This window comes from Nanorana parkeri, unplaced genomic scaffold (assembly GCF_000935625.1).
Source record: "Nanorana parkeri isolate BGI_ZX_2015 unplaced genomic scaffold, ASM93562v1 scaffold202, whole genome shotgun sequence".
Lineage (NCBI taxonomy): Eukaryota > Metazoa > Chordata > Amphibia > Anura > Dicroglossidae > Nanorana > Nanorana parkeri.
Genome location: NW_017306470.1, coordinates 1,598,005 through 1,613,195, shown reverse-complemented (window position 1 = coordinate 1,613,195; position 15,191 = coordinate 1,598,005).

The window sequence follows — 15,191 nt, the reverse complement described above, 5'->3', positions numbered from 1 at the left end:
ATGACCTGCAATGATAGTCCTATGGACTGTAGCATTTGCCTCCCAATAGCCAAGCCATCAGGTGTTCAGAAGCTGGGTTGGGGTGAAGACACTGATCCTGGTTGAAAAGATCCTTCTGGCATGGGAGAGACCATGGTGGTGCAGTTGTTATGCACAAGAGGACGGTGAACTATGGTCTTCTCAGCCAGTAGGGAAGGGCTGCGGTGGTCAATACTGATTCTCTCTGTATTTTCAGAAGTACCTTCAGAAATTATGGTGACAATACATTTACAATTATACTCTGCTAACATGAATTTTTCCCATCTCACTTGTTTATTTTTATCTGTTAAAGTGAGAATAATAAACAAACAACTCAAAATTTACAAATAAACATTTCTGACATTTTCAAAAACAAAATCAGTGACCAATATTGCCAATAACAGTCATAGGCCTCCATCCATGGAGTCTTTCAGTTTCTTGATCTGTTGACGATCAACTTTTTGTGCAGCAGCAAACACCACCTCCCAGACACTGTTTAGAGAGGTGTACTGTTTTCCTTCACCGTAAATCTCCCGTTTAATTAAGGCCCTCAAGTTCTCAATAGGGTTTAGGTCAGGTGAGGAAGGGGGCCATATCATTATTCTTTTACCTTTAAGGCCTTTACTTGCTAGCCACGCAGTGGAGTACTTCGATGCATGCGATGGAGCATTGTAATGCATAAATATCATGGTCTTCTTGAAAGATGCAGACTTTTTCGTGTCACTGCTTGAAGAAAGTGTCTTCTAAAAATTGGCAGTATGTTTGGGAGTTGATTTTGAGCCCATCTTCAACCCGAAAAGATCCAACTAGCTCATCTTTAATAACACCAGCCCATACCAGTACCCCACCTCCACCTTGCTGGCGTCTGAGTCGCAGTGGAGCTCTGTGCCCGTTACTGATCCAGCCATGGGCCCATCCATCTGGTCCGTCAAGAGTCACTCTCATCTCATCAGTCTGTCTTCAGATATTTCTTGGCACAGTCTTGACGTTTCAAGTTGTGTGTCTTGTTCAGTGGTGGTCGGGTTTTGTCCTTCCTAACCTTGGCCATGTCTCTGAACAGTGAACATCTTGTACTTCTGGGCACCCCAGGTAGGTTGCAGTTCTGGAATATGGACAGCACTGGAGGATAATGGGTTCCTGGTAGCTTCACATTTGATTCTTCTCACATCTTTGGCAGTCAATTTGCGTCTTTCTTTCTCAAACCCGTTTCTTGCGACACTGTTGACTATTTGCAACAAAGCGTTTCTTAGCAATTTCAAGAGTGCTGCATCCCAATGAAAGACTTTTTACAATTTGTGACTTTTCAGGGTCAGTTAAATCTCTTTTTTGGCTCATTTTGCCTGAGGAAAAGAAGCTGCCTAATTATTATGCACACCTTGATATAGGGTGTTGATCTCCTTAGGCCACACCCTCCCTCATTACACAAATACACATCAGCTGATATGCTTAAATCCAATAAGCATTCAAGTTAATACAGCTTGGAGTTGGACAATATGCATAAAAATGGTGATTTTGTTAAAATACTCACTTGCCTATTAATTGTGCACACAGTGTATAAATAGCACGTATCCATGGCCCACTCGGTTCTGTCTTGGGAAACTGTGTCAAAGTAACCTCCAATAACTACTCTAACCCAAGAAGATAGGCAGCGGTAAGGTCTCGGACATGTACCTCGGCATACTAGAAAGACTTGAAGGCAATCTGAAGTCACTGAATAAAATAAACACTGTCCTGTTGTGATGCATAGCAACAAAACCACAAGGTAAACATTTATTTAAAGATTAGCACAGTATTTAAAAGAAATTGTATTCAAAATAAACTTCACCCTTACACCATAAACGTGGATCAACCAGTTATAGATGGTGTACTAAATTCAGTCAACTGTGACAAATAAATCAAAATCAAATAAGTCCAAAAATATTTGACTTCATGTGTCCTTAAATTGCTTTCATTTACCCACACATCTATTGTCCAGGGATAGTGATCTATTCCTAACCAACATGTAATCTAATCACCAACGATTATATGTGGAGTGCTGCTTTCACATGCGGCCTCTGTCACCCAATCATTAACTTGAACAGGTGACCTCAGCCGCTTCTAAATGGCATATTTGGGATTCCTGCCACAGGAATCCCAAAAATGCACATCCACAACTAGTGTGGTTGTACCCTAACCGTTGTCCACTTTATTATTAAATCATTTGATGCCGTCTACATCTCTTAGAGGAATCTCCCCACTCTTCCTGTACCGGTGATAGACTGGTACAGGAAGACTGTTCACCAACGGGAATACACAAGTGAATGTGGTTACACAAGTGAATGCGCCCACTATTTTTCGTCTGGAGATCTACTTTTCAAATGACGAGCTCATTGAGATCTACCAACGAAAAAACAACTGCATTCAGGGGCGGGAGGGGGCGTAGGCTGCACAGGCAGGCCCCTCGCCCACAGTGCGATCGCCTGCATTAGTGCCTGTGTTCCAGTCCAGTGCGATCCGCAAAAATGCTGCGAGCACTATTTTTGCAGTTCGCACTGGACCGGAATGCAGGCACTGCATTCCGTGCCTGCGTTTCCGAGTGCGGGCGATTGCACTGTGGGCGATGCCATTGACTTCAATACAGCTCCACACCCCCTCCCGCACCGGAACGCAGGGAGTCGGCCTGCTTACATTCCAGTGCATTCCAGTACATTACAGGTCCCGGCATCCTGTCCTCCCGTGGTGCTCGTGTGGCCGACGTTGCACATGGGGTGTCCTGCACCTTTCCATCTGCAGCGTCTGACACATTCAGCCGGCAGCCGCACGAGCACCACGGGAGCATAGCCGTAGCCAGCTCCTTTTGCGCCTGAGGCAAGGAAAAAAAACAAAGTTTTTTAAATTTATTTTTTACTATTTTTTATTTTATTTTCATTATTTATTTTTATTTATTTTAAATTTTCATAATTTTTTTTTTTTTACTCTTGGGGGGGCTTCGGGGAAATATTAGGGGTCTAAAAAGCCCCCTGATATTTCCCTTTTAAAATAGAAAAAGAAATTGAGGACACAAAGTCCTCAATCTCTTTTTCTGCAGCCTCTATTCTAAATGAATGGAAAGCACAGAGGCTTCCCATTCATTAAGAAAATATTTTACTATCAAGCTGTTTCTGAATGGGGAGGAGCCTCTGTACAGAGTGCTTCTCCCCATTGAGAAACTTATGAATGAAGAGGAGGTGATATAAATCACCTCCTGTTCATTCATTTATAACTGGGGACACATAGTACTATGTGTCCCCAGTTATTTACAAACACTGGAGTGATCAGCCGATCGCTCCAGTGTTTGTCCTACACAGAGGATTGGTACATACTAGTGACATGTACCGATCCTCTGCCGCTCGTCCACGCACAGGGGGGCTGCAACTTCTCTGTATCCCCCTGCTCTCCCGGGCAGACGCAGCGGTGGCATACCACGAGCCGCGGGGGGGGCAGAGCCGCTGTGACAGAACGGACGAGCAGTGAGGGGAGAGAGAGGCGCCGGCTGTCAGATCCTGGCCGAGCGTCTCTCTCTCTCCTCACTGCTCTGCATTAGTTAGTGACAGCGGCTTCGTCCTCTGCCCTCCCCCGCCGCCGGTTCCTTCACTTCTTCTGGGATCCCAGCTGGGGAGAGCAGCGGGGATCCAGAGAAGCGGCAGGAGGAGAGGACATGGTGATCTACCAGTGATCGCTACGCGATCGACTGGTAGATCGCGATCGACCTTGTGGGCACCCCTGTTCTAAGCCATCACCACTCCACTAGGTTTTGGCTAAAGGTGGGATTTACACTCCCATATTGGGACACTTGGGATTTTATAGTTGCACATGGGTTTACAGATGGGGCTATGGTCTCCACAGTTGCACAGGCTGTGGAAATGTCTTTGTTTTTTAATTTTGACTAGTTGTACAATAAAACCTGCCCTTCCATATTTACTTATCACAATATCCTCTTCGCTACATTTTAAAGAAAACCTGTCATGAGAAATGGATGTCAATGAGATCCCTGTGCTTGATAGAGCCATGTAGAGGGGGTCCAACTCTTCTGTTAGAATTTTGTAATGTATTTTCTTATTATGTATGGAACAGAAGTAGAAACATGTTAAAGTGGGTGAGAACACAAAGCACCCCAAGTGGGCGGGAATAAAGCAGAGAATTATGGCAGAGAAGTATGGCACCAGACCTCTCAAGAGATGTGAGCTATAAGAAAGGATGGACTAGCCATTTACACTAAAGGTTTACCACACTTAATTTACTCCAAATTGTTCTGTACAGTTCCCATTTAGATGATTGAATCCTACTTGCATTATCAGTACTAGGTAAACTAAGCCTACAGGGAAAATTTCATTCTTTTTAAATGAACATACCATAGGCGCAGTAAAGAGTCATGACATTTGTTACTTAATTAAAACTAAGGAAATTTGCATAATACTCATTACCAATTGCAGTAAAGATTTACAGTTATGTGGCATAGTAATAGCAACTGCCGAGAAAATCACAGCCTACACATTCCATACCCTGGTTATAAATAAAGATAATCCATTAAACTGAAAATGTACAGTCGTGTGGCACCATCTGCTGGTTATATAACAGACTACACATTCCATTTCTTAGTAATAGAAATGAGTAAAGAGAAATAATAGAGTGATGCAGGGATGTGGTGCCATCTGCTGTTCTGAATACAAGCTACACATGTTCTAACCTACTGACAATGTAATCACTGAAGACGGTACAAAAGTTAACTGATATACATTACACTGATTTAGTTCCACATTCTGTATGAGTCTGTATGGTTTTTGTTGTTTTTTTTTTGTTTTTTTTTAAAGAAAAACTTGATTTCTTTTTACACCTGCCTGTCTAATACACTGCCTGTCTAATACACTGCCTGTCTAATACACTGCCTGTCTAATACACTGCCTGTCTAATACACTGCCTGTCTAATACACTGCCTGTCTAATACACTGCCTGTCTAATACACTGCCTGTCTAATACACTGCCTGTCTAATACACTGCCTGTCCAAAACAAAAAGTCACACTAATATTTTGTTGGATTGCCTTTAGCTTTGATTATGGCACGCATTCCCCCTGGCATAATTTCGATAAGCTTATGCAATCTAACAACATTTATTTCCGTCCAGAGTTGCATTCATTTTTCTCCAAGTGCTCTTAGTGATGATGGGAGAGTCTGACCACTGCATAACTTCTTCTCCAGCACATTCTAAAGATTCTAAATGAGTTTGATGTCTGGACTCTGTGGTGGCCAAACCATGTGTGAAAATAAAGTCTCATGCCCCCTGAACCACTCTTTTACATTTTGAGCCCCGTGAATCCTGGCATTGTCATCTTGGAATTTGCCATCAGGGAAGAAAAAATCAATTGATAGAAAAACCTGGTCATTCAGTGTATTCAGATAGACAGCTGACCTTATTTTTTAGGGACATAAATAACGTTGCTGAACCTAGACCTATTACCCAGTGGTAGGCTCTTACCTGTTTGCTTAGCTAAATCCAGGTAGGGACTTTTTTGGACTGGCAGATAATAAATAACCTTATGAATTTGTTTTAATATTTTAAATAGGGTAGAATACTAAGGATTTGAACCTCTGTTTGGTTTTGATTGCTGTTGGTGCCCCTGTTGGGGAGATTCACTGTCTGTTTGTCTTGGTGACAATCGTACAAAGGACTGATAGTGAACACAAAAAAAATTTGAGATGAAAGAGCCGGTATGTGGAGCCGATTTTATCAGTACGAAATTTGAGTTGTCAGACTAGAAAAGGAAGGGAAATCTTTCAATGGATACAGTTGCTTCTGTAGAAGTTTGCTCTCCCCTTATTGTATCTAAAAGACTGGAAGTCAAGGGATGCCCACCAATAGGACACAGCAAAATAAACAAAGAAAAACCCTAAGTACATTATCTGAAAGTTGAGTTGAAGGATAAAAAAAACTGCTCAATTCCCCCCATCTACTGTATGCCAAACATGCTAAATTTCCCCTGCCGGGCTATTGTTTGATTAGAGGCAAGATGTGAATTTTTGGATCATCTCCTTTAACATAAGTTGATTGAAGTTGAATTGGGGGCTACCCAAGCGGTGTATGGTCAGCTATACTGTGAATTGAACTGTAATCTCAAACAATGTTATTAAACAATGTTATCTCAAACAATAGTGCAATGAATAAGTGTTGATACATAACCCCAGTGGCGAAAATAAAGTAAACGCCTTAAAAAAAATAAGTTTTTTTGTTCAAAAGTGAAGATCCCATCTTTTCAGATATAGAACAACCTGGAAGGCCAGTTTACAGCTGCGTTCTTTGTGTATTCTTTTGAAGTGGCTGTGCACAAGTTTGTCAAGAGGTGCCGCTGTGTTCCCTTCTGTGCTCTCTTATGGTCTCTCTTTACACCTGCTTCATAGAGTCCACTTACTTTATTTCATGGAGTCACTCTGTTGCTGCACAGGCTATCAGTTGTAGTTATGTGGTTCCACTAGTGAAGTGCAGACAGCGGCAGAATTTCCAGCATAAGGGCTTGTGTAAACAGTTTTATTAGAGGCTACATTGTTATTCAGATGCTTTGCAACTGTGCTTTCACATGTGCACACAGCAAGCTGGCTGCTAATATGGTACAATGAACATCTTAAGCTCACATCAAGATATCACTTCATGTGAGCTTGATAAAGAGGAAAATCCTCGAAACGCGTTGCTCCCCTGTCATTTTTTAACCTCACCAGCAACGTTGTCGCTGCTGACTGTCATCGGGACAACGCCCATGCCGCCCTACTCCTTACACTGACAGGCACAGGACTCTAACTTTCACCGAGCGGTGTTTCCTACCGCCGCAGTCACGTCCGCAGAAGCCGATTGCAAGCCACCGTGTCCCGTTCAACCTACCCCCCCGACACAGCAGGGACACGGACGGACCTCCCGCTTCCCTTCTCCCTCCGGTTCCAGCTACCCGCTCTCTTGGACGGGCTTTCCACTGCTGGGCACCCACCCTGTGAAGGCTCTCTTCTCGAACCCCTCGATCACCATCAGAGGCCACCTTTCCTCCAGTCCTCAGACACCAATGTAAGTGACATTTTTTCTTTGTGAGTACAAACATACTCAGGTTATTGCGCCCTTTCATGTTTTTTAGTTGTATCAATCACAGGTGCCTCCTCCTGGTCTCTAGGGCGGCATACCACACCACATCTAAATTTTACCCGAGAACGCTGTACACTGTTTTTGTTGTTTTAGTTCTTTAGCATAAGCTGTTGTGTTTCCAACACCCCTTCTCAACAGCATATGCGCTGCTATATGACCTGTAGCTTCTCTCAAAGGAAACTGACAATCCTTTGGAAATGGCTTGATGAAGGCGTCTGCAGTAATTTCTCCTGATGAGCAATGTTGCATGTTGATAATAGCTTGCTCTTGAGTGTCCCTAAACAGATGATACTTCACATCGATGTGCGTGGTTCTAGGATTGACCCATTCTGATTGTATCAGCTTTATACATCGCTCGTTGTCTTCAAAGATTAGGATGGGGTTTGACATGTCTGCACCCATGTCCATTAAAAGCTAGCTAATCCATATTGCTTCTTGACAACCGTGTGCTTCTGCTTTGCATTCAGCTTCAGTTGAGGAAAGTGCAACAGTTGCTTGCTTTCAGCTAGACCAACTGATTGTTCCTTCCCCGTATTGGAAGATGTAGCCACTTGTGGATTTGCCGTCTGTGCAGTCTCCGGGCCCAATCAGCATCCGCATATCCAACTAGTTTTGGATTTGATGTTGCTGGCAGTCATAGCCTCATCTGAATTGTTCCTTTTAAATATTGTATTACCCTCTTTACTGCGTTCCAGTCACTCTGACAGGGTGCTATGATTTTTCTGGAGAGTATTCCCACTGCTGCCGTTATGTCTGGTCTTGTCACAGTGGCAATGTACAGTTTATATTGCTGTCTGTGCCCCCATTCAGGAGTTTTTACCCTACTATATGTACTTGTGACTATTGTCACCAGAATGAAATGCGGTGAAATCCAACATTTTAGAGTTGTCCCCAGAACTGGAAGTGAGGTAAAATCTTCCAGTGGTGACAACTGTCTAAGAAGAGAGTTGTATTTGTTTGGGCTCATTCCAGTGTATCCTTTTGATATCATTCAGTCGTGTATTTCCACAGTGCATGTTTGTTACAACATATGTCTGAGGTGAACCCTGTAGTATACTATGAGACAACATTGTGACCGTGCCTTGTAGGCACTCAGCTGCTTGTATTAATATAAACAAAGGATGGGCACAGCCGAGTCAGCATTTCTGCACTGTTTATAATCTGTACCCCAGAGAAAAGGGTCTCTTTATTTCAGCTCGACTTTTGTTTTTATCATACACTACAGGGAGGGCAGCAGAAGGATTGATACATAAAATTAACCTGTCATATACAAAAAAAAAAAGCTATGAGGACGGCCATGGCTCACCTCTTTTCTAGAATGCCATTTGCCAGGATTGCATACTGACCTACTTTTTTTCAATGCTTCTACAGCAAAGTGCATCTAAAGTTATCACTTTTAAAGGGAAACGAACACCATCTAAACCGTAAATCACCTCCCTGTGTTTCAAGCCCAGCAAAACGCCAATAAAGAAGCTTGTACATCTAAAAGGTCCAACACCCACACACAAGCATAGTAGCTTGTTTATATACAGTTCTTTGTAATGAGGGATGCAAAAACCTGTAGATTGGGGGGACAAATACAACCTCCTAACAAGCGGATAGCCAACATAAGACTTTGACTTTGCAGGTCAAGATTCAGCAGTCTGACTACACCTTAATGACAAGCAACAAAGAGGACAACTGGTTTGCAAGAGGTGAGAAAGGGGCCATCTATGTCAAATTGGAACAACCATCCCTAAACAAGGGATTGGGGTCTTCTATAATCCCTGTCACCTCTGACCCAACTTTTGACAATTCACACCATTGGCCAAATAACTAAAATAATTACCATATGTTCCAGACTTAATGGCAGCATGGGGTTGGATTATCCAGTTACACAAACTTTCACTCTTCCCATTGTGCTTGGACAATTAACATCTGCCTCTACACATTTTATGGGGACCGGATTTAGTTACCCTTACCTGTGTAATGAAAAGGGAGCAGCAGCATATGCAAGGCTCCCATTATGGGAATATGACAGCCACCAGGAGCATGCATGAGCTTTATTTACTCCTACCGGTTTCCAGGAGTTTATGGCGGTTGGTCCAGGGTCCTGCTGGCAGTTGAGCCGTTGGTTTTTTGGTGGTTGGTCCAGGGTCCTGCTGGCAGTTGAGCCGCCTGCACTGCGGCAGTTGGTCCGGGTCCTGCTGACAGTGGAGCCCTGTGCCGACCCCTATAAAAGAGAGGCACAGTTAGGGAGCTGTCAGTTGGGAACGGATCATACTGCAGCAATTTACATTTGCATAGAGGACCAGAAGTAAACAACAAAAAAAACAAAAACAATTTTTTTGGAACGAATAGGACTTGATGTCTACCACCTTACAGAACCTTGTATCGGGTGAGATAGATCCTGCAATGGACAATTTGCTTCGGCAAGTTATTGAGCGGGCCGGCGAGCCGGATGGCCAGGATTGGCTGTTGCGGTGCTTTTCTAATTCTCTCCATGGAGCTCCTATGTCTCAGAGCCTGGTGCCGACCTCTTCGGGTAACGTTGTTTTCACCCGCCAAGCCACCACACCTGCTGCTGCCTCTGCCTTTCTGTTTGATGTTCCCCCTGTGCCTGCTCAGCTTAGCTCCGCCCCGGGACATTATGTGTCACGCCCTGCTGGAAACGAGCTGTTTTCTGATGGCTCTCGAACAGGGGGTGGGGAGACCACGAGTGCAGGAGCGCCATTGGAGCCGTCCCATCGGCCTGCGACGGTTGAGGAGGACGCCGTTGTGAGGGCCCAACGTCCTAAGAAACGGCCGGTTAGTTTGTCACCCTAGCCCGCTCCAGGGCTAGGGTGACAGTTGACAGGCCATGCCCGGGTAGCCTTCCTGCCTCCAACGTTTTTTTCCCTGGTGTGTCTGTTTTTAACCCCTTACAGGATGCTTTCCCAGGTCCGGTGGTAGACCCCAGCTCTTCATTTTCTTTGGCTGCCCAGTCGATGCAAGATGCTGCTGCAGTTTCTTCAGTCAACCATCCAGTACTGCCGATTGGGGACCCGCCTGTTCCTCCTGATGGTCTGCCGGCTGTTGATATTTCGGGGACTAGTTCCGCGTCGGGTGGTGAGTCTACTTCGGTATTGTTGTCATTAGCGACTTCTCTTCTGCAGGTTGTCAATGCATTGAAATCTGGGGATCGGCTTAGGGCGAAGGCGCCCGTGTTGCACGCTTCCTCTATCAGTGGTTCTCTTCCTAATGCTAATACGGTGGTCCCGAGTGTCATTTTCGGGAGGCCATGTCTTGCGAGCTCTCACCCCTGGGTTTTCATTTGGTGATCTCTTTAAAAGAAAAAATTTGGAGGGGGGAATATGTGGACTTATTGTCCTTATTACCCTCTTCAAAGGAATTTTTGTCTAAATTAGAAAAAAGGGAAGGTGATAGGTCTGAGGAGGATAGGCGTAGGCCTACGGGGAGATCTATCAATAATTGGCTTGAAGCCTTTTTTATATATGCAGGGGTTTCGGTTGAGAAATATCCGGATAGAAGTGGGGGCCTTTTTCAGCATATGGATATCATTCTTGAGGCATATCTTAATTTCCCGAGTTTGGCGGGTGCACCCATCTTTGAGATGGGGAGTTAAGGGTTAAGTTAGAGTTAACTAACTAAGGGTTAACTAAAAAATTAAGGTTTAGTTAACTAAAACAGTTAACTAAACTAACTAACTAAGGGTTAAGTTAGAGTTAAGGATGTGGGTTTATGGCTCAATCTGTTGTTGCCTCAAAAGCCGCATGCTTTGAAGTCGCCTGCAGCTTCTTCCTTCGTTGGCTACAAAAGAGGGTTGTGTTTTGCCTTTAATGACGGCCAGTGTAAGTGGCATAATGATTGTAAATTTAAACATGATTGTGCTTTCTGCTCCGGTCAACATCCGGCCTCTAAATGTTTAAAAAAATTGGCGTTGCAGCAACCAGGAAAATATCTTTTTCGTAAGAGCCAGCACCCCAGTGAATTTGCTAAATATGCTCCCCTGGCTCCGCAAATATCCAAACCACAGGATGGCGGAGTTTCTCTTTAACGGTTTTGGTCATGGTTTTCCTTTGCCTATATTTACTGGCTCATGTTGTAAATTAGTTAACAATCTTAGCTCTGTAAGTGGCCTTGAACAGGTAGTTAGGGATAAGCTTTTTGATGAGATTAAATTAAATCGATTGCTGGCCCCTTTTTGGTCCCTCCTTTTCCTTCTTTTAGAATTACTCCATTGGGAGTTGTCCCGAAGAAGGAGAAGGGTAGTTACAGGGTCATACATCATTTATCTTTTCCAAAGGGTGGTTCTTTGAATGACGATATACCCTTGGATTTGATTTCTGTAAAATATGCTTCATTTGAAGACGCTTTGAGTTTAATTAGGCCTTTAGGTAGAGGAGCGTTATTAGCTAAGTGTGATGTGCAGAACTCTTTTCGGCTACTGCCGGTGCACCCTGACTGTTTTAATTCACTTGGGTTTTACTTTGATGGTTTTTATTTTTTTGATAAGTCTCTGCCCATGGGTTGTTCCTTCTCCTGTTCTTATTTTGAGGCGTTCTCCTCTTTTCTAGAATAGGTTGTTTGTTTAGAGGTTGGATCAATTAACGTCGTACATTATTTAGACGATTTTTTATTTATTGGTCGGGCGGGTTCTATGGAATGTTCTAGTCTCTTTAAATGTTTAGTGAGGTTTGTTCCAGATTCGGTGTTCCTCTGGTTAGTGCTAAATCAGTGCCCCTGTCCACCTGCCTGGAATTTTTGGGAATCACTATAGACACAATGCATATGGAGTTCAGGCTTCCAGTGGATAAGCTGGATAAATTAAGAAATTTAGTGTGTTCTTTGTTGAGAAAGAAGAAGGCTACTCTTAAGGAGTTGCAAGCTTTCTTGGGTTTGTTAGCTTTTGCCACTAGGGTTTTACCGATGGGTCGTATTTTTTCTCGAAATTTTTATGTGGCCATAGCGGGCCTTCGTTCTCCTAAGGCTCACGTGAGGATTACCAGTTTGTTGAAGGAGGATTTGTGCCTCTGGGCTTCCTTTTTAGACAATTTTAATGGTCATTCACTTTGGCAGGAGGAATTTTTTGTGGACAGTCAGGGTGCACCGATGCAGCTGGCTCTTTGGGTTTTGGGGTGTTTTGGCATGGGCATTGGTGTTGTGGCCCATGGCACCCTTCCTGGGTCGCTAAAGGTTTGATTTCTAATATTGTACTCCTGGAACTTTTTCCTATAGTTGTGGCGATTGAGATTTGGGGACAGCATTTCCGTAATCATAGAATCTTGTGTCGTACTGATAACAAAGGTGTGTTGTTTGCAGTGAATTGTTTGTCCTCTAAATCCCCTCCGGTCATACGTTTAATGTGTTATCTGGTTTTGAGATGTTTGGAATATAATCTGTGAGTTAAGGCTCAATATGTTCCGGGTCGTGACAATAACATTGCTGATTCTTTGTCCCGTTTCCAGTTCGACAGGTTCAGACTTTTGGCTCCCGGGTCGGATGCGGAGGGATTGGCCTGCCCGCAACACTTGTGGACCCTGGTTTGAATACGGCTCTCACTTACATTCATCAATCAGTGGCTCCGGCAACATGGGCTAATTATCTGGTCGCATGGCGTAGCTGGCTGAGTTTCCTGTCTGAATCTTCATCCTGTGATGTGTTGGTTTCAGAACTGCTTGTTTTGCGTTATGTGGATGGTATGATCAGGGAAGGTTATTCTTATGCACATATTTCTAAGTCTTTGTCTGGTATATCATTTTTCTTGCGTTTATTACATCATCCTTCCTGTTTGAGTTTTTTTGCAGTGCGTCAGGTTTTGAAGGGTTATCGGAAGGGTTCATTTGTGCCTGATGATGGCGTCCCTGTTACTCGTTCCCTTTTACGACGGCTTTGTGCGGTTACCTCTGAAGTATGTTTTTCGGGTTACGAGTCAGCGCTTTTTTCTTTGGCGTTTTCCTTTTTATTTTTTGGTGCGCTACGGATTTCTGAACTGATTCCAGTCACAAAACGGGGAACTACTGGCCTTTTGTTGGGCGATGTATGCGTCGGTTGTTTCTTAGGAGGAGCAAGACAGATTAGCTGGGTAGGGGCAGGTGGGTTGACATACAAGCATGTGCTGAAAGTTCTATTTGTCCATTTTTTTGGTCCAAAATGTTTTTTAATTTGCGAGGGGGACGTTTGGGCCATTTTTTCTTACATGTAGACGGATCACCCTTGTCCAAATTTCAATTTGGGGTTGTTTTGAAACGGTGTTTGATCAAGCTGAATTTGGGTCAGTTGAGAATAACATCCCACTCTTTCCGAATCGGGGCTGCTACTACTGCAGCAATGGCAGGACATTCCCCTTCCTATATCCGCTCATTGGGGAGGTGGTCTTCTAGTTGTTATGAGACCTATGTTAGACCTCATTTATGCGTGTAACATTAATTCTTTCATTTTCCTCAGGTGCACAGACTGTGGTGTGGATTGTCGGCCACTCACTCGTGTTTTGGGCGAATAAGAGAGCTCTTCGCCGGGTTTACACGGAGAATCTCGGTTTCAATACAGATCAGTATTTGGTGCTCTGGCATGGACTAAGGGGTATGCTTTGGGAAGAATTTTTGCCTTGTTTTTGGGAACTGTTTCAAACCTGGCCTATCCCATCGATTTTAATAGTGCACTTGGGTGGGAACGATTTGGGTCGTCGCAAGACTTTAGATCTTGTTTTTAATATACAATACGATTTGCATGTCATTAGAACCATTTTTCCGGATATCCGAATAGTTTTTTCAGAAATTATCCCTCGTTTTCTTTGGATGACTACACCATCGCTGTTTCATTTGGAGAAGATTAGGAAAAGTCAATCACCAGCTTTCAAAATTTTGTAGGCAGGTTCAGTGCATTTCCATTCGTCATGTGGACCTGGAGGGTGGTTTGCCTGGCCTTTACCGGCATGATATGGTTCATTTGACGGATGTGGGTCTTGACATTTTTAATTTGGGTTTGCAGTCTTCAATTGAATTGGCCATGGTGGGGGTGGGTGTCAGCCTCGTTGTTTAATGTGGCTGGCTGTCGTGGTGACTGAGCCAGTTTAAGTGTTTTAAGGTATGATTTAAGTTATGTTTAAAGTGTTATGTAAATAAAGACCGTGGCCAATTTAATTCCAATTATACTGTAGTGTGTTTATTTATGAATTATTGATTATTTACGGATGTATGTAAATGTTTTAAGTGTGCTGTCTATGGTCCCATGAAAAGGGAGCAGCAGCATATGCAAGGCTCCCATTATGGGAATATGACAGCCACCAGGAGCATGCATGTGCTTTATTCACTCCTACCGGTTTCCAGGAGTTTATGGCGGTTGGTCCAGGGTCCTGCTGGCAGTTGAGCCGTTGGTTTTTTGGTGGTTGGTCCAGGGTCCTGCTGGCAGTTGAGCCGCCTGCACTGCGGCAGCTGGTCCGGGTCCTGCTGACAGTTGAGCGCCGTGCTGACCCTTATAAAAGAGAGGCACAGTAAGGTCTCGTTCGCACCTAGGCGTATTGCATATGCGCGTCTGTTGCGCGTTTTTCGCGGTAAAAAAAGTCGCGCGACCGTCGCGCGGTTCTGAAGGCCTCTTGGCTGTATCCCAATGGAAACGCGCAACAAAACGGCCCAAAGAAGTACCTGTACCTTTTCAGGTGTGGGCCGTTTTGTAGCGCGTTAGGGGCGGGCGGAAATACGCCCAGATGGGAACGAGACCATTGAATACAATGTGTAAGCCGGGGTGCTGCGCTTGGTTGTGTGTGATCCACCTTTTAATTGGTCTTTAAGTTGTGTGAAAATGTGAAAATATCACAAACTAAATACAGTGCCACTGATCAAATCCTAATTGTGGCTGTATACTGAAAATACAAGTCGAAAAAAGGAAGGTAAATGTGTTCGTGAATAAATATTAAATATTATGTTAACAATGTAAATATCGCAAGATATGTGTAGCATATGTAAATAAATAAAATATTGTCGTGTGGAAACAAGTTATATTGTGAATAATAAATAAATAAAATCTGGTTGAAAAATGTGTAAACGGGTGAATTAT